This window comes from Centrocercus urophasianus, unplaced genomic scaffold (genome assembly GCF_019232065.1).
Source record: "Centrocercus urophasianus isolate 14NV4802_14NV808 unplaced genomic scaffold, USGS_Curo_1.0 seq_30, whole genome shotgun sequence".
Taxonomy (NCBI): domain Eukaryota; kingdom Metazoa; phylum Chordata; class Aves; order Galliformes; family Phasianidae; genus Centrocercus; species Centrocercus urophasianus.
In genome coordinates, this window is record NW_024884867.1 from 3843429 (window position 1) to 3861778 (window position 18350).

The 18350-nt window shown below is 35.7% G+C and overlaps 2 protein-coding genes across 2 annotated transcripts in view; one reads left to right on the forward strand and one right to left on the reverse strand.

Moving 5' to 3' along the window:
• RSPH14 (radial spoke head 14 homolog) overlaps nucleotides 1-18350 on the reverse strand; it is a 69596-nt gene that overhangs the window by 40818 nt on the left and 10428 nt on the right. The gene's annotated exons all lie outside the window — the stretch shown is intronic.
• GNAZ (G protein subunit alpha z) overlaps nucleotides 1-18350 on the forward strand; it is a 46686-nt gene that overhangs the window by 25436 nt on the left and 2900 nt on the right. The gene's annotated exons all lie outside the window — the stretch shown is intronic.

Here is an 18350-nt window from a genome sequence, read left to right on the forward strand (position 1 = left end):
CAGCTGTCTCTTTTTTTGATATGGTTGCAGAATTGGTTTGAACGATACCTTTGGAATACTATTAATTTTATTATAAAATTATTATTCCCGACCAGCACTCTGAGAAGTTTGCCTCAGGTCTTTATATGCCCACTCCCTGTTATATCAAACAAATTACTTGTCTTAATTTCCAAAGCCCTTAACAGCTGATTGACCTTTTTCATCTTTTATTTAATGTAAAATGTCACTTCTGGCATTGATAATGGTGGCCTCCATGACCTGCTTGTTAAATTTTCAAGTGATCATCTTTTTGCTTTTACACTTATTGAATTCTGTGCTTAGATATGAACAGAAAACTCCTCCCAGGTGTCACATCTTTACTCAAACTTTTTAAGCTAATGTGGTTTTGGAGAGCACTACTTGATCTGCACTCTCATGTTACTCCTCCTGTCTCTCATCATAAAAAGTGTTGCAGTTTCCTTGCAGGTCTCCTCATATGCCCACCTGTGCACTTAGTTTTGTTACATGCATGCTACATGCTCTGGATAATTTTTATACTCAAAGATGTTGTTACAAGGTGATTAATGCAATGAGTAAAATACGAACATAGGAGACTGAATTCATGAGATACCTGTCAGAGATTCACGTGATTCATATATATAATTTACTTATTCTTCTCTCTCTAAAAATGGCAATAGTTAAATATATATAGTTTAAATATTGATGTTAAAACTGCTAGCAGGTGGATTAAGGCTCAGTTAATTTTTATTCCTGTTTTTACAGTCATTGCAAATGAATGAAAAAAAAATCAGTCACTTTTGAGTTTATGTTTTACTATAGCCAAATAGTTTTTACTATAGCAAATGAAAGTGCAGATGGCAGAGCAAAATAACAAACAGAAAAGACTCCAATAAGCCTAGTGCAAAACTAATCTTTGGGACTATCAAGGAATTATCTAGTTATCATTTATTCGGAAGGCCCTATGTCATATGCAAATGATTTGAATTTTGAATAGGCTGAGGGGAAACTGTGATACAGGCCATGTGTAACCTTGCTAGCACCTTTTATTAACAGTGGTAAAAATCCATATTGGCAAATATTGATTTAGGTGGAACATCTTTCCAACAAACTAAGTCCCCTGGGAATCTGAGAAAAAGATTGACAAAAACTGTGCAGGTGTTCTTGCTCTGTGATACCTTTCCATTTCAAGATGTTTCAGAGTGAATTTTGTGTGGGAGCAAAGCGTAGATGGCTTCAGAATTCAATGTGTAATCTTTTAGCATTGTAAATTGGATTTTAGCCTTGACCTTTTTTCAGTTTAGAAAGTAATATATATTTTCCCTTATAAAAGTTTACATTTACAGAGAGGTATTCAAGGCTTATGTCCAAGCATGTATATTCTAAAGTATGTAAATATCAGTAAAGTATTGAAAATATGTGAAAGAATAATCGCTTAAGATGCAATTTACAATGCTTTTCACTATGTATGAAGGCTTGTTTTCAGTTATATGCTTCTGCTGTAGTTATAGACATAACGGAACATAAAGGATGCCATGCTCCTGAATATCCTGTGAGCTTCAAGCTCAGAATCATCTGTAGGAGGAGGGCTGTGGATATTGTTTGATAGACAGACAGAAGTTACGTGAAACTCAGCTGTCAATACCAGCCCCCAAACTATAAGAAAGGCAAAATCCCCAAACTCATTTCAGTAATGCCCATCAATCTAGAAAGTGGGTAAGTCTTTCTACCAGGAGGGTTAACTTAGCCATTGGAGCAGTGTGTATGAACAAGTGACATCTGTCTAGCACCTACAGAATTGTAATGAGTCTGCAGCAAAGCCATTGCTACTGTCTGGGAGAAAGCACCTGTTATCTGTATCTGTTTCATGGACAGAGAAATTGATTGTATAAACTCAATCACATCTTATTGATAAGGATTCAATTTGTGAAGGAAAGGAACTGAATTCAGCCTTCCTCAATGAGATTGGAAGGTCAAGATCCTCTTTGAGAAGACATTCATTCACTTACTATCTACTTTGGAAGCTGGTAACAAAGGAACTTGTAAAACAGTTGACAAGCTTTAACTAAGAAAATGTTCTGGTGTGAGAAAAGAGAATAGGAAATGGAGTTGAATATTGAAAACCCTACAAGGTTTGACAAGATTAGTAACAAGAAAGTTAAATGATAGAGAAAAGAAAATCATGTATGAAATCTTTAAACACTAAATGACTATTCTTTGGAAAGCATAATGGCCCGGTTTCAGCTGGGATGGAGTTAATTTTCTTCCTCATAGCTGATACAATGCTGTGTTTCTGATTTAGGGTGATAATAACACAGAAACACAATGATGTTTCAGTTGGTACAGAGTAATGCTTACACTGCGTCAAGGACTTTTCTGCTTCTCGAGTTGCCTTGCTAGTGAGAAAGCTGGAGGTGCACAAAAAGCTGGAACGGGACAGAACCAAGACAGCTTACCCAGAGCGGCCAAAGGGATCTCCCATACCCATGGTCATGCTAAACAACTAATCTGGGGGAGTTGGCTCGGAGACTGGCTGGGCATTGGTCATTGGGTGGTGAGAAACTGAATTTTGCACCGTTTATCTTGTATATACTAGTGTCATTATTGTTATCATCTTTGTTATTATTGCTATTCTTCTTTTACTTTTCTATCCTACTTAAATGACTTCATCTCAAGCTGCAGGATTTATCTTTCTATCCATTTGCTATCCCATTCCACTAGGGGGAGTGACTGAACGGCTGTGTGGTGCTCAGCCGCCTTAGCAGGTTAAACCACAGCACATTATAAGGTGAATAGCAGATAATCATCATGAAGATATTACTGCTAACATAACATGCTTAGTATTATGCTTACAAGTAGTAAGCATGCTTTAAAGTAGTTTTTGTGAGCAGTTCTTGTTACTAGTCTGCATGCATAGGACAAAAACTGGGATAAACTAGTAACTTGGAGAACACAAATATGTGAGGGAAAACAAACAACAAAACATAGTTTCTGGGGGGAATTAATTCAGATGCTGAATGTATTTTAGTTTGCAAAAGAGAATTTTTGATAGTCTTTCTGAGAGAAATGAGGCTGTTGCATCTTTCTCTTGCCACAACAGGGAAGGTTTTTCCTGAGCAAATAGCCAATTAAAGGTGGGAGGAACGGAGTTTGATGGATTATTCCTTCAGTGGAGGACAGCAGAAGAGCAGAACACACTCAGCAGCATACACTGTTTAATATATTTCTAAATGATATGGAAAAGCTGCTGTTCAGTCTGACCTACTACTGATATTTTCAGTGGTATTTTTAATGATATTTATTCTTCTACACTATGCTTTAATAAGAAATTTTCCTTGTTCTCCTGCTGGAAGACTAAATCCTTGGGTAGACTTCTGTATTACTGTCATCTCAGGTGTTGGTGTTGTACATCATGAATGGTTTGTTTTTCTGCACACACTTCTCTGGTTTTCATAGTGCTTTTGGGGTCTTAATATGGAAGCATGAGTGTTATTTATGTGCCACGGTACACAGACTCCTGGAGTTATATGTAGAACTCTATTTAATACTTTTAAGAAATATCTAGCTTGATTTTATTTTATGGTGAGAAGAGCAATAGAAATGTTTATAAAACAAATAATCTGAGATTTTACACAGTACAGAGTGGCATTGCAGAGCTTGCTGCTTGAATGTGTCAAGGCACAAAACTGCACAAGTTTAAGAAGCAATAGAAAAGTATATCAAGGCCTGTGAAAGGTCATGATAAGGCTTTTGACTTCAAAGTTCAGTTGCAAGCTCAGATCTTGAGAAGCTGGATTTAAATATTAGGAAATTATTTCCTCTGAATTTAATTGCATCCCACCACAAATCATCTATTGTTCTTAAACTATGAGATACTGGATTAAAGAGATCTTTGTCACTGGATGACAGTTCTTTGCCCTCTTATAACAAGAAATGGATGAGATGGTGTATAAATCCATGTGCTACAGTGGTTTTTTTTTTGTTGTTTTTTGTTTTGTTTTATTTTGTTTTGCTTTTTTGCTGTGTGCTGCCAAGACTTAAGCATGATTCTTGGGATATAGATTTGAGCATCAAACTGCGTTTTTTTTAAAAGCTATTAATAGGCTGATTGGAATTTCAAAGCTGTCAGCCAATGACAGTGTCCCATGATTATACTTCAAAATTAGCAGATGATGAATAACTCCTCCAATTAATTCCATGAGAACTACTGTCACTAATGTTTTAACTATTTGATCTTGATCAAATATCAAATGGACTGAAAAAACCTGCTTTCAAAATACATAGTCCAGTCAGGTGTACTTTTTCTTATTACTTTCTGATTGGTCATATTGTGATTTACAAATGGGAGTCAACCCCCAAATAATTGATAATGGTTTAACAGCATTTAGCATAAAATCTGGGTAACAGAAGTAGCCTCTCTAGAAGCAACAATCTGTCATGCCATCTCTGCGTTCTGGGGAAAAGGCTTATGACTAACCTCATTTTATATAAAGACATGATATGCCATAGTACACCACGTTTACTTCAGGACAGCCTGGCTCTGAGCAGTTTTTCTTTTCCAGAACCCCTCAATTTCAAAAACCTTATGTTCTCTTCTTTTGCTGTTTCCCGGGCAACATGGCATGGCAAAGTGTCGTATCAGTCGACAATGAGTTTTGCTTCAGTTGTGTCCTGCCAAAGCTAGCAGTGCTTCCAGCACACTGAGCTTTCTCACTGCAACTGTGACATGGCAATGAGCACTTCTTTCTATTCTTGTTTGCCAGAGCCAGTTGGTATTCCACTGCCAGAAATGATTACGCAGTAGTTGATAATGGTGAGTAGGGAAGTCATTGGACTTACCAGAGTAGGCTAAATTTTATAACTCCTTTTATTACCAGGTGTAGTCCATCCAGTAGCATGAATTCTGGCAGTGACACAGAAGGTGGATCTAGCAGCAATTTGCTCTGCACGTTTACTGCTCTTCATAGATCAAATGGAAATAGTAATTAGAAATCTTAAGCCAAACTAAACCACAAAAAAAAAGCCTCACCGCAGCTTATGTGGAATAAGGAAAGTAATATTAACTGCATCCTATAAAATGTGAGAGGTTAGTAAAGAGGCTAAAGGTGTGGAAAAAAGTAATCCAAGGCTGAGAGCACTAAATAAAACATGGCTGTGTCTGAAATATCCTGGAGACTGCTGCAGAGCATCTGGCTCGCTTTTGCTATCCGGAAATCCAGACTGAGACTTAAAGCATTTCAAAATGTTTGTTCAAAATAAATTGCTCAATACCCATTAGTACATAAGTATCTGAAGTATCTGAAAAAATATTCAATGAAAATAAGAATATAAAGCCAAAGGATCGGTCAGATAAATTTCAAATTGAAATAGCAGTTCTTTCTATTTTTTCTCATAGAGGAGTCCAGTAAGTTCCAGCTCTGTGTAAGACACGCAGTAGGATCGCGTGTACAGAAGCAAAGAAGAAAATTGAAGGGTAGATGACTCAGATGAGTATTTTGATATGTCAACTGTTAGAGCAGGGGAAGTCATCCTACATCACTAAGGCTTGCTGTAAGATTTGTTAAATGTCTATTTGGGAAGTAAAAATAGGAATGTTACACTGTTGTATTTACAAGAAAGACATCACAAATCTCTGTATCTGCATTTGACTGAATACCAGATTTTATGATACATTTGAGGCATTAAGTAAGAAAGAATTAACATTACCTGCCACTTTCTTTTTCTTCTGTGTAAGTCAGAGAACAGGCCAATAGGATATGAATAATTTCTTCTCTAAATGGAATTCCCTTATAGACTAGAATCTTAAAATTATCTGTGACTAAACTTAGGTTCACAGTCAGCTTCAGTTATGCTTTTTTCTGGTGTGAAAAATCAGGGATACGTAGTAGAGCATGGTTAGCTTTAATTCTTACTCTTATTCCTGCCTTCTCATTGCAGTCATTATTAGCAATTGCTTTTTCCTACTCTTTTTTAAGTTGTAAAGTTTATGAATAGTGAATTACTCATTATCTGAGAAGATGTTAGAAGAGCGACTGAAAGATAAGGAATGAAAACCTTGTGCTTGGTAGAAATATAAGTAAAACAGAAATTGTGGGAAATACTGAACTTCATAAATGTCCAAAGGAAATACAAGAAAGACTATAATGTAACTCTATAATTTAATTTGAACAAATAGATTAGAAAAAGTGTAAGAAAGAATGGTGTAGTAAATTGTACTGCAAAATCTACAGTTAGATGATGAAAATCATTCTTTTTATACCACTGTAAGTATTTTAATATTTGAGGACTTTGTTTTACTGGAGAATAAGGGAAATGCTTTAGAATTCCAGCAGATTGCGTTGTAAAAGTTGATTTCTTTTTAATAACAATATTTTTCAAATAAAAATGTGAATGAGAATATTATCACCACTGATTTTAATATGAGCAAAGATTCTAGATTTTAATTGTTTACTTTGCATTCTTGAAATTAATACTTCTGTACTTCTGTGTTCCTTGTGTTCATCGTTTGCTGTGAGGAAATGGGCAATTGGTATTAGTACTAATTTTCAATCTAGCACATTTTCAATGGTTTCCTTCATTGCTACATAGATCTCGGATGATATTGTGTTGGGAGTCTTTACTTTCTGATTCATAAATTCGACTTTCTTATTTAGGAATAGTTTTATATTCATTAGGTCAATGTATGGGAACAATATAATAGGGAAGCTCTGGCTGCAGAGAAGGAGAAATTGAAGTGCTGCATAATTTCAGATGAAACACTGGAGCTATCAGCTATAAACATGTTTACAAAGAGAACAGATAGCATAAATGCAAGACTATTTCATTTGGAAAGCAGAGAAAACAGTTTCACAGGAAAGAGTGTGCTCATTTCTGTATGGACAAGTGTTTATATTTGGTGATGCGCACATTATTTCCTCTGTCCTCTCTTTTTATTTCTTGTATTCTTCTCAATCCTTTTCAGTTGCACAGTTTCATTATGCATAGCTTATTGACTTTAGGAAAAGTACACAACAAACTTCCACAACCTTCATTTTTAGTGCAATTTCTAGGTAGACTAAATTTATCTTAAATCTTTTAAGATTCTGGGGCATATGAAACATTCAGTGATTTCAAAACTGCTTGATGGATGCTTTTTTTTGTTCTACGGTTTCCCTGTTATGAAGACAATCTTCCTCTGAACAATGGGGAAATTCAGCAGTTGTCTAAAAATACAGGTTGGAAACCAAAGAGTTTTTCTAGGAAATAGGTCTTAGAGATATAATTACTCCACTGTTCTTTAAAATAAAGATGTAAAGAGGTATCTGCCATCTTCCCTACACAGGTGACAATTAGAGCATGTGGTATCCCTGATGACACTAGAGTTTAAGTAAATAAATTACCATCTTTTTTATAAGTAGCTGTGAAATATGTCTGACATCTAGAAATGCGCCTTCCAGGATGAGCTGCTCTCCAAATCCCCAAACAAATTTACTCAAAGTATCTTATTCCCAATAGTTGTTTTGTGTCCTGCTGTTCTGCCTGACAACTTCATTGATTTAACTTTGGGTTGCTATACAGAGACACAAACCATGTTAGATTAAACATAGCATTAATGTAATTCAGACATCTGTGTTCATCAGACTATAAATGAAGTTCAGCTCATCTAAACCCTTAACATTTGTGTTAGTGAGATGTTGTTGATTCAGTGTTGGTATTTATATTTTATGCTTCCAGTAAAGAGCTGAGTCCAGAGTTGCTGTATTACAATATAGAATTGTATATGAAAGGATGTGGGTTGAATAAATTTTCAGTATTAAACTTCACAGAAAGGTGCTGTTAAAATGGCTTAGCTGTACTGATGATGCAACAGCAGATTTTAAACTTCTCAGTATTACAATGTTCTTCTCTGTGTCACAAAAGCCTCATCTCAGCTGCTTTCCTGATTGTTCTTTCGTCTTGCGTCAGTGGCTTAATCTTGATCTGTCTTGCTTTTCTCAGCTCCAGATGCATATGGCTTATAAAAAGAAATTGTCTTGAAGGAGATATTCATTTCAATATTTTTTCATTGTGGAAATGTCTCAGGATATTTGTTGCATGCAGAGCTGAAATAATAGGTTTAACAGACTTGTATATTACCCTCTCCTTGAATGTCATTCAAAGAAAGATTTACCAATGAACATGTCAAAAGCCATGCTGATTTTATTAATAAAAGCTAATGAACATTTTGATGGTTCATAAGTGGTATGCACAGGTCATCTGCCTTATGCTTTGAGAGTGTTTTGGGAGCAACTTCATGCACATAAGTCAGTACAATATTTTTGGTATCTGCTGCTTGAAATGACCCTGCTGTTATTTTGACGTACTGAAGTGTTTATTTTTGTGTGTGTACTTTAAAATACTACTTCTTCAAGTAGTATATAATTTGATAGTGAGCTTAAATACTGCCTTTTTTTGTCATATATTTTTTTTGTTTTATTGTCTTTATACTAGATATAAAACAGTTCTCCATGCAGTGACCACTGAAGGACTGGAGCTTACATTTTAAATTAGAAAAGCTAACCTAGGAGAGAAATGCCCATTTATTCTATTAGAATAGTTTCAGTAGTGCTCAGTATAACTCCTTATGTTTCCTTATTCCAATTATGTTTTATATGATTAAAAGAATCTTAAGAATCTGTTTCTTCACCAGGTTTATTTGCAAAGTATGAAGAAATCCTGTTGGTTATGTGGGTGGAAGAAAGATTTTTTTTTTTTCCCCTGTGCTTTGATGATTATTTACATGATACAGTTATCCCCACACTGTACAAAATAGCAGAAACCTGATTTTAATCTTATTAGGTTTACTCTGTATCAATCTGCTTCATGCGTGGCTTAGCAATAGCTTGATGCTAGCACAGCCTTGGCAACAACTCTAATTCAATTCCAAACTTCTTTTTTTTTTTTTCTCCTTTCTTTCTCCTGTGCTGCTTACTGATATTCTCCAAAGTGAGAATATCAGTATGATATAATAAAATACAAGTTTGCTGCATCAGTTTACTGTGCATTTACAGTGTGATCTCATGAAGAACGTATGTGATGGCACAACAGAGGGACATTCAACAGTGCTGTACAAGTAGGGTAATTTCTGAGTTTCATGGCAGTGTCCAGCATAGTAGGGAGCTATGGCCTAATGCTATGGCATTACAATTTGTCGTTGTTCAGTAACTGGCCTGGTATTAAATATGCCTCCACATAATGTTTCCAGTGCCCTTGCAATACAAGATTAATTTTTATCATATTTGAAAACAAGGATCTTGAAGCAAATTCGTGTGTCCTTGGTAAGGAACAGCTGTGATTGCAGCTAGATTTTAGCACTGAGAATTTAAACATCGTGTATCTGTATTTCCAAGTTAAGTGATAGATTTAATGTCCAAAGATAGAAAATGAAGTACAGAAGTATAATATCAGAGAAAATAAAAAATAAAAAAAAAAAAAAGAAGAAGAAATTGCAGAAAATATCTAACAAAGAGTAATTAAAAGACAAATTTAAAAACTCTTTTCTGAATGGGACATGGAAATACAGGATATATATTTGTTTCTAAGGATGTTTAGATGTAGATCATTGGGTTAATGTAGGTCGCTCTACAAGTAATGCCTCTTATTTATTTCCATGGAAATAGATGCAATGAGCACAATCACACTATTTGATAGAGCAAATTCTCAGCTAGAACAGTTTTTTAACATAGTCACCACCATCAGCTAAGCCTTTTTGCCAGCAAGGAGGAAGAGCCTGCATGCCGCACTGGTAAAAAATCTGCAGCAGGGGAGCTGGCCTACCATTGCCACCAGTGAAATGCACACCTAGCACCTCACGTGCTGACATCCACTGTTGGGTCTCCACCAACACTTGGCAAGTGTGAATGTATGTCACTGGGGGCAAATTTATTTAGCATGGAGAAATTCACTTATGTACCTTGGCTTCATACACACTTCGGTGTCAGACACCATGTTGTCAGACTGCCCCTCTGCTGCCATCTGTCACATGGCAACAAAAGGTCATGGAATGCTGGTGGGAAGGTTCAATCTCTACTGCATCTCTGATGTGTTGGGCCAACACAATAAAATAGGAGGCATTACAATCAGAGCAGCCCTCGTATATCTCTGCAGTTCCAAGGGAGAAAATGGTGTAGTAAGTTGTAGAATGAAAGAAATGGTAGTATACAATGAAAAATAAATATTCAGTCTTTTCTCAGTCAAGTTGAAAAATACCATTTTATAAAAATATTAGAGGCTTAAATTGTATTTTCACCTTCATCCTGTTATCTTGCTTAAACAGCTCTTGCTGTTTTAATCTGCAGTCAAGACTGGAGCTATTAGTACCCTGAGTGTAATTATACCTTCTATATATTAGTAGAGGAAGGGGAGAAACTGTAGAATACTGAGCGTTACATTTCTGTACTACATAGTCACAAAATAAGCTGCACACTTCAGCAACTATTAGATACACCCTCTTTCCTCCTCTAACAATTAATGCAAAAGATTATGACATCTACTGAAAAAAAAAAAAAAACCTAGCTTGAGACTAGAGTTCAGCTGCACACTGATTCCTGGTGGTTGTAAAGAGATCCTTTAATGAATTCCCTCTGAGCTGTTAGTGAAATAAAAGTTGGATGGAGGTTAAAAGGAATTTGTTCGGTTTACTCCTGAGTAAAAAGCAGCAATGCAGCTTTTCAAAAACATTACCAATGCAATTCTGCTCAAGAGAAAATTTAGCACAGACAGACCACAGCGAATCAAAGAAATGTCACCCTCTGAGAATTCTGAGAACACAAAAGCCATTTTGTGCTCAAATCATACAATTTCTTCCTCAAAACATGAATATTTAAAATAGAAAAGTGCATTGGCAGAAACACTGACTGTGAATAAGTGAAGAGAGCACTTTAAGAAATCAATTTTTTTTTTAGAAGTACCCTCACTTAAAGAAAAATTCTACAAAGTCAATTTTGGGAGCCTGACTGATAGTACTGGAGCTTAGTTCTGCCTAAACAAAGATTGCAAAATTGCCGTCCTAAAGTGTATATCCTCTCAAGATGCAAATCAGTGCTCATCCCATCAGGTCCACTTCACTGACTGCTCTTCCACCGGGCACAATTTGAAAAAAAGAGTGGTTTTTTGGAAATGAAATATGCAGGGGTGTTCTTGTATCACTGTCATTTTTGGAGACAGAATGATTGAAACCCTTCCTGTAAACCATTTCTCTGGAATCAAGGGCTACAAGGAGTGCTGGCACTTTTCTAGAAGCTTCTTAAGGCTGAGTAGCATAAGGTAGACACATACAATTGAACTGTAGCATGTATTCCTCTGTGATACCTAGAAAAGTCATGGCCCAACATACTTCCTTTACTTTCTAAACAAGAATTTCTTCTGGATTAACAAGTTATTTGAAAATGTTTAGCTTTATGGCTTTGAATTATATTGGATGAACTTTGACATTGAAAAACCGAACCCAATCTTTTGTCGTGCATTTAAATATTTTCTTCTTTACAAATACACAATTTTTGCCTATGATAAGTAAATTTACTTTGATGATTCTACCACCTACTCAAAATGGCAAAAATTAAAATTGTCCAAGGAAGCAAAAGATAATGGACAGGTTATGGAGGTGGAGGCAGCAGAGGTTTTGTTCAATTCTATACAGTATATATAGAATTATATTATATGTATGTCATAATATACAGATTAAAAGGTAGTGACATCAATTGTAAAGTCTGTGAATATTGCTGACTTAAACTGGAGTTTCAGAACTGACTACAGAAGCTCTTAAAAACCTGGAGAAAAAAAATAATCCTGAAAAAGCCTGATAGGAATTCCAAACTTGATACTTGTAAGACACATGATAAATGCACCATACCAGTTTATCGTAGCAGAGTTAATAGAAAGAAGTTACACTGCTTCAGATACACATATATATGTATATCTATATGCAGTCAGAACTTCAAAAGAGCAAAAATTCACAGGTAGATTTCCCAGACACAGGTGCAGTTTGAGGTTACCTGATATTGTTATATCAAATATGCATTTTAAAAAATGCTAGTTTCAAATAATCATGGGACAGCACTACAAAGGAAGGCATGGTCACAGGCTTGGGATTCAACATAATTTCATTGTTAGTAGTTACAGTTGCACTGAACAGATTATTATTACATCAGCATTGCAGTTTTGAGAGGCCACAATGTACACTGATCCCCTAGTTTATATTGAAAAGTATTACATTAATGCCACAGATCACTGTAATCAGGTTTAAGTTCACAAGAAATATAATCTCCAAGGACAAATGGGAAGCTAGCACTACACTTTTTCCTCTTTGTGATTAACAGAAAGGCTAGTGTGCAAATTTAAATTATTTTGAAATAAAAACCAACTTAGGTCAGAAACATACATGACTTGGTTGTTTGTACATTGACTTAGTGATGATCATATTGATTCCTAATAGCAAATGTCTAATATGCTTCAAAATTTGATTTGTTCTGTACTGGTGACGGTGCTTCATTCCCAGCTCAGCTGCTTACTTTTTTATGTTAGGGGTTATAGAGGGGATATAAATTTTTAACGTGGAGAACTGGGCGGGTGAAGCTATCATGGTGCAGCTTGATGAACACTTCGCAAAATACGAGGGCAGCTCTGAAAGTAATGCCTCCTGTTTTATTATGGTGATCCTTTCCATCAGTATTCCATTACATTTCATTGTGGAATGGCAGACAGCAGCAGAGGGACAGTCTGACAAAATGGCATCTGTCATGGAAGCGCGCATGAAGCAAAGGTGCAGCATTGAATTCCTCCTTGTAGAAAAACATTACCAATTGAGATTCACTGACAGTTGCTGGTGGACATTTATGGAGACCAAATAGTGGATGTGAACACTGCCAGGCAGTGGGTGGCTTATTTCAGTGGTGACACCATTAGATCAATGAGTTACCTCTGCTGGTGCAGGTTTTTATGAGCATAGCACACAGGCAGTTGTTCATCACTGGTAAAAATGCACAGCTAATGGTGGTGACTAAGTTGAAAGAATAGTGTTTTCTAGCTGAGAATTTGCTCTACTAAATAGTAGTATTGTGCTCTTTTTATTGGTTGTACTTTCCGTGGAAATAAATAGCAGGCATTTCTTTCAAAGCAACGCACATAATAAACATACTTATTGTTATTTGAAATACTCAAAGGAAAAACAGAGCACTAATCACTGTGCTTCATAATGTGTGAATGATTTCTTGAGTAAACTACTGCAGGATGTGGACTACTGACAGTGGCACCTGAGAAGAATATAAATGTTTATTAAATGCATGGGCTGAGACTAAGCTGGAAAGTGTTTGAATGTGAAAAGGGAAAGGGAAGCTTGTCATAAAGCGTGCAAATAAATAGATGTAGAAATGCAAAGATATACAAATGCTCACTTTAAATTGGAAAATTTTAAATGCAGTTTATGTAATTTCCATGCATCTGCTCAGACATCATGTTTATTAAATGATTTTCACTTTAAAGAAATTTACTTTGGGTTTAAAGTTTTAATATATTGGCTGTTGACAGCAACTAAAGTATTACCGTTTCAAGAAACATTGCATTTATTATTAGAGAAAACATTTTTTAGTTGAAATGTGATCATTAGTATAACATGTGCCTCTACTGCAAGTTTAAATCATCTCCTCTTCCCTAGAGAGAGATTTCAACTTCCAATGGGAAAATCTTAGAAGCTTTTTATTTCTTGTTACTCAGGGAGGACGTGCACTCCAAATAACATAAATCTGACCTGTAGAGAAGGCAGGAATTTACCAATTACCGCTGCTCTCCCTCTGAAGATCTTCTGCCTATTTTCCCTAGAATGTGTCCACTTAGACATATGAATAGTATAGACGATCATTTGGGAGCCCTGATCACCCTCTAATGTTACCAAATTTTACAAGCATGTTTTTTCATCTGTGAAGTACATGTTTGAAAAAGAAATGGTGGCTCCACTTCGAAGAACGAAGTTAGAAACACGTTTAGACTGTAAAACAGCATGGATACAGGATGAGGTGGAGTAAATTTAAGTGATCTGGTGAAATAAAATAAGAGTGAGTAAATGACAGAACAGTGTTGTTATAACCTTATTCTCAACTTCTTATTTCTGTATATTTTGATTCAGGCTCTGCAGCAGTGTTAATTTTTCCACAGGTTTTCTGGCCCTGTTCAATGAATATTGTGGATTTTCTGTGATTAATGAGGGCTTATATGATAAATAAGACTGTCAACTCTAGGAACAATGCTATCATCTGCTTCAAAGGGAGGAAAACGTGAGATGAATGAAGCATAGGATTATAGGAAAACAGAACGTTTGTATGATTAAAGAAGCCGAGTCCCACTGAATAACTGTACTAGATATCTCTGAATGTCTGTGGTCCTTTTTGGTTGCAAATCAGTTTTTTAAATAAACACTTTCATGGGTAATTCTAAAGTCTTCCTTCCTTTTCTCTAAGGTACCTAATCTGATACCTTGTGATTTGATTTGTAGAAGGTCTGATAACTCAGAGCTACAGCAGGTATCAGTGAGAACTTCAAAAACCTCTTATAACTCTGTTAAATAAAGAAAAGCATGTGCTGAGAAAAGAGGTTTTAAGTGCCTAAACTGGGTATCTAGAATTACTGGGTCCCTTCTAACTAATTTCTCCTTTTGTAGTTTCCTATTTCTAAATCATTGCTAGCGGTACCTCTTAATCTGACAACATGCTGGGAAAACAAATGTAGCCAATGAAATACTCAGATATAGTAATTATAAGCTTGAGGAGAAACTAGTAATTCTGTCTTTTCAGCAGCTCATAAATAGTAATTTTATAGTAAAGTATAAATCTATGGAATGAGTAGTGACAGTAAAGGAAAATATTGACTGGCACATGAGGAAAAAGAGGTGTTCATGCAACACGTGAGTTACGTGAATAGTATTATATTGAAAATAATTATTTCAGCATTTGACATTTGAACATTTAATTTTACAACCTTTATGTTTTCTAGTTTACATCCTTCTTGTTTTAAATTCTCGTATAAGTTCTTGTAAGTTCTTAAAAGAACTTAAGAATAAGAACTTAAAAATAACTTAACATTGAATGCCTGGAGCCTGGATGTGGGCAGCCTGGTCTGGTGTTGACCCTGCACATAGCAGGGGTTGAAACTACATGATCACTGTGGTCCTTTTCAACCCAGGCCATTCTGTGATTCTATGATTCTTAAAGTAACTTCTTTTTCTCCCTGAAATTTTAATTATTTTTAGGAAAGCATCAAATAAATATAGACGATGTATCATAATTTTATCTCACTCTCTCTTTATGGTATGTTGCATACTTCTGTGTATTTGTGGTGGTCACTAGTTCCTGGGAAGTTCATTTCGTACTTGCTGATTAAAAAAAAAAAGGCTTTTTTCTGTTAATTTGGATAGGAAAATACATTGTTGAACAGCCAGTAGAAGGTGGACTTCTAACATGATCTATGATTGTAAACTTACAGCTCTGTTCTGAGGGGTTATTACAACAGATTTTCTATGGAAAATAGTGTGTGGGGAGGTCATGCTTTAGGTTTTCTGTCAAGTACAAGTTATTAAATGTATTTGGTGTTTTTTTTTTCAGAAACTGTCATTATGATAGAGTTCTTTGCTATTAATCATCTTTAAAGTTTTGTTTTCCTTACCAGTATGCTTGTAGCATTCATTATGGTAACTGTAAATGAAAAAAAAAGTATTCTATCATTCTAACTATACCTGGAGAAAATAGTGTGATTCTCTTATACAGGTGAGGCATTATTTCACTTCATTTAAGGCAAGTGGTTGCTTTGGTGACAGACCTTTGAGCTACTCTAAGGTGAAGTGAGCCTGACAGAAAATAAAGCAGTCAAGAATGGGTATTCAGAGAGGCCACAACTACAGTCTTTGACTATTTCCTTTTCATCCTACATCATCAAAAGAGAAGTGACAGCTAAGTATAGCTCTTTCCAGCAGAAGAATAACCCTTGTGGTTAAATTCTCCCCTTTGGGATGAAAAGTTTGAGATCTGCAGAAAACTGAATACAGAAAATTTACTTATCATATATGGTTTCAATGATAAATATGTTCTTACAATTCATGGAATTAAAGATTGGCCAGATGTGATCTCTGCAGGTCATTTATTATCGCATCCCAAATGAAGCTGGACTATTGCCAACAGTAAATCAGGCCAGCTATAGCTTTATCTAGTTGAGGGGAGAAAACAACTACAGATGAAGATTTCATAACACTTTGAGTCTTCTGCTGATGTTTTTCTCCCAAATTCTAATCTGAATCTTCCAAGCTGCAATTAGTGTTCACTGCCATTTGATACTTCATGTGATGTTGCTGTTAAGAATTTATCTTCATCATCTTTGTAACTATGCTTCAAGTAATTAAAGGTTTTTATTGGATCAACCCATAGCTGCCTCTTAGCCAGTCTAAATAAGACAAATTCCCTCATTCTCTCCTTGTAGGTCAGTGCAGCGTTCAGTTACTTGCTGCTTAGGCTCAGAGGGCTAAGATACTAAATTTAAATGTCTCGCATGGTTATATCCGGTGGATTCAATTACCTTTTTACCACACCACTTATTCTTCAAATATTTTAGTTTCACTTAATTTCTTCAGAAGGTCTGAAGGTGTGAGTCTCTAAATAATATATCTCAAACAGAAAAAGATTTGTGACGTTTTCTGAAATAGCTACCAGCATATGCTAAATGCCAGCTGCAATCACAAGGAAAAGCTGCAGCAGGAAAATAGAAGCAGCTTCCACTGGTTCTTCCTAGATTTATTGACTTTATTTTGCCCACCTTTCTGAAAAACAAACATTACTATTCCTGCACTAATTTTATCCAGCGTATTTTCTGTTTACCTGAGATAAACTTTCTTTAGTTTACTAAAGGTTTCCGTGGTCCCCAAATGCCAGACATTTAAAAATAATGATGAAGGAGAAATGACTGCAAGAGAAAGTTCTTAAATATTTAGTACAAATGATAGCTAATTCCCTCATTTGTGATAGTTTCTCTCTTCATTTTTCATTTTCACATTCAGAAATCTCAGCTATGACCAAAAAACTTTCATAGGGAAGCTGTGAAGAAATACTACATTCCAGTTTATCTCTATTCATCAAGTGTTTATCCTAACCACTTCCTATCTTGATAACAGGGTCTTGCCTTTTGAAAACTCTTAGCTGTTCTGGAACTCTTGGCTGCAAAGCACACCTGTTCCAGAGAATGATCAGGGATATTTGTACGTTTGTAAATTACTGGAAGAATTGAAGCAGCCATCTGTTCTTTAGCATGTTTTTCCCCTTAAGCAACCAATTCCTTGTTCTCATGCTTGGAGAAGAGCCTGCAATTACACCCCAACAAGACTGTATGGAAAAGGTATGAGCATTATCTTGCCTATCTTCTATGTAATTCTGAAATTACAGCAGTATTTTTTTTTCTAATGCCTAGCCAACTGCCCCCCTCAGGATTCCTGAATTGGAAAAGACACTGCAGAGAAGAAATATAACTTCTTCTACCATTACTTTTTCCTCCATGTTAATAGAAAATTCTCTTAGCCCCTTTGGGAGAAGTACAGTAATTTGTTCTATTTTTTTAATGATTGTAATCAATAATCCTCCCAAGTTCCCTTTCCTGTAATATGTAGCTTTGCAATATTGACAAAACCAGAAATGTGTTTGTCATGTTGTCACGGAAGTCACGGGATCTGGCCCTTCCTTTTTGCTCTTGCTCACTGCCTGGCAGAGAGTGGGGGGTGCTTCCAAGCTGTGTGCTTTCAGGTTTGCTCTGTTTCAGAAAATTCTCTTTCTCTCTCTCTCTCCTATTTTATTTGATTTATTAGGCTCAATTTCAAGTAGATTGCATTATATTGTGTTATCTTGCATTCCAATATCATAGTTAGTAAAATAAGATTGTTGCCTCTGTTCTGGTTTTTTGTTTTTTTTTTTGTTTTTCCACTGAGCCCAGCTCCCATCTCCCTACCCCTTTTCCTTTTCCCTTCACATTTTTGGGAAGACCATAAGTGGATTCATCATGCATCTTTAAGGCTCAGTTTTGAGTGTCAGCCTTCATGGTAGAACTGGGGACATTTCGTTCTTGTTTAAGATTTTCAGGTATATCAAGATGTCATCTGGCTATAATAAACTAAGAGGCCTGCCATGCATGTCTTTGAAATGTGATTAATACACTACACAAATCATACTGCCATCAATACTGTCATCTGAACTCTTCAGCCTTTTCCTACTTTCAGCAATACATGAACACAGCTGAACAGCACATAGTTTTAATCAGAAAAAATATTGCTGGATATTGAAAATGTTTGGAATTATACCTTGTTGCTTAACTGT